Below are 2,087 nucleotides of genomic sequence, written 5' to 3'. Positions count from 1 at the left end.
GAATGGAGGGAGGTGTCCAGTAATGTGCCCCACAGGCCGGTACTCGCACCACTGCCGCTTTTGACATTTATTAATGACTTGGACTTGGGTGTACAGGGCACAATTTCCAAATTTGCAAATGAGACAAATCTTGGAAGTGCAGTGAACAGTGAGGAGGATAGTGATAGACTGCAAGTGGATATTGGTATTTCACCCAGAAAAATGCAAGGTGATACACCTTGGTCGGAAGAAGGAGTAGAAGCAACATAAATTAGAGTGCTCAAATCGAAGAGGGGTGCAGGATCAGAGAGATCTGGGGGTATATGTGCACAAATCGTTGAATGTCAATTCTGGTCACCGCACTTTTGGAAAAATGTGAAGGCCTAAGAGAGGGTGCAGAAAAGATGAACGAGAATAATTCCAGGGATGAGGGACTTTAGTTACGTGGATAGACTGGAGAAGCTGAGGTTGTTCTTCTTGGAACAGAGAAGATTGAGAGGAGATTTGAGAGAGGTATTTAAAATCATGAGGGGTGTTGACAGAATAGATGGAGACAAACTTTTCCCATTGGCGGAAGGATCAAGAACCAGAGGACATAGATTTAAGGTGACTGGCAAAAGAACCAAAAGTGACTTGAGGAAAAACCTTTTTTATACAGTGAGTGGTTAGGATCTGGAATGCACTGCCAGGGGTCGTGGTGGAGGCAGATTCAATCGTGGCTTTCAAAAGGGAACTGTATAAATACTTGAATGGAAAACATGTGCTGAGCCACGGGGATAGGGCGAGGAAGTGGGATTGGCTGGATTGCTTTTGCACAGAGCTGGCAGGCCTCGATGAATCGATCGGCCTCCTTCCGTGCTGTAACCTTTCTATGAGTCTGTAAGCTCAGCCTGTCTTTTGCTTTCCCAAATCTTCAGAAGAGAAAGTTGCTTCATGTGCAACGCTGCGCGTCACTGCACCAAAGAATGGTGTTTGCTGAATTTTTCTTTGCAATCTGCTTTCAGCAGGCAAACATGTCGAAATTCAAAGTTCTGTCTCTTGAAATGCAGGCATTGCTTGGATCGTCTCCTCGAGCAAAGTTTACATTTTGTTTCACGCCAATCTTCATGTATCAGTGCCTTGCAATATTTATTCACAGATTATCCGGCAAGATTGTAATAGGAGCAGAATCTGCGCTGAGCAGATTGAAACAGAAACATTCACGAGGGAAGCAATGGGTTTGACGAGCAGCTGTGTGATTCGCAGAGCTTCGGAACGAAGCAGAAGGGAAAGGGTGGAAGCTGAAGGTATCGATGAGAACGGGCCGAGTCAAAGTGGCAGTTTGGAATTGTCCACTTCTTGCAGTTTTGCTGATGGGAGAGGTTCAGCAACAGTCAGTGATGCAGCGACATGGCCGTGCTCAGAAAAGAGTGAAGTGTCTTTGGATGGAGGGTGCGCCATATTTTCATGAATGGGTTCCATGGTGTAAAGTTAAACACATGAGATTCTGAATCCAGCGATCCGAGTTCGAATTTTGGTGGAGATTGTTCTGTTTTTGGTTCATTTGTTTGCAACTGCAGGACGAAAAAACAAAATGCAGCTGGAATCCACTCCCTCCTGGTGGGAAGTTGCTGCCTCAATCAATTAGGTTCCAGTTGTTTCAATCGGATTCAGTCCATAAGTTCATTTGATTCGTTCAATGAAAATCCTCGACGAAAAGGTCAAAATGCAAGAAAACCACATTTCAATCACCAGATATCAGATTCTGAAGGCAGAGCTTTGACAGGTGGTAGCGTGGCCGAGCGGTCTAAGGCGCTGGATTAAGGCTCCAGTCTCTTCGGGGGCGTGGGTTCGAATCCCACCGCTGCCAGCGTGTAAAGTGCTTGCTATTTTTTCCTCATCACCAAACATCCTTCTTTTCCAAGCAGCACCGGGCGCGACATTGCTGTTGTTCGGGCATGACTGCCCCACCTGATGCGCTTCGCCTTGATCGTATCCTCGTCCATGCTCTGCGTTGAGGTCGCAGTTTGTTCGGTTTGAATACGAGCTACAGTATAGTTTCGATTACCTCTTTTGTTCTCTACCACATACACTAATAGAATGCAGCAAGAAATCAATATTTGGCACAA

At 45.8% G+C, this 2,087-nt stretch overlaps 1 non-coding gene across 1 annotated transcript; it reads left to right on the top strand.

Annotated features, from left to right (window-relative positions):
- Positions 1-1,746: 1,746 nt before the first annotated feature.
- Positions 1,747-1,828, top strand: trnal-aag (transfer RNA leucine (anticodon AAG)). Its single transcript has one exon. It is a non-coding gene; the product is annotated as a tRNA-Leu (tRNA).
- Positions 1,829-2,087: the final 259 nt, after the last annotated feature.

Source organism: Heptranchias perlo, chromosome 35 (genome assembly GCF_035084215.1).
Source record: "Heptranchias perlo isolate sHepPer1 chromosome 35, sHepPer1.hap1, whole genome shotgun sequence".
Taxonomy (NCBI): Eukaryota; Metazoa; Chordata; class Chondrichthyes; order Hexanchiformes; family Hexanchidae; genus Heptranchias; species Heptranchias perlo.
Note: the sequence above shows the minus strand (reverse complement) of the source record. Positions and strands in the feature narration are given on the sequence as shown.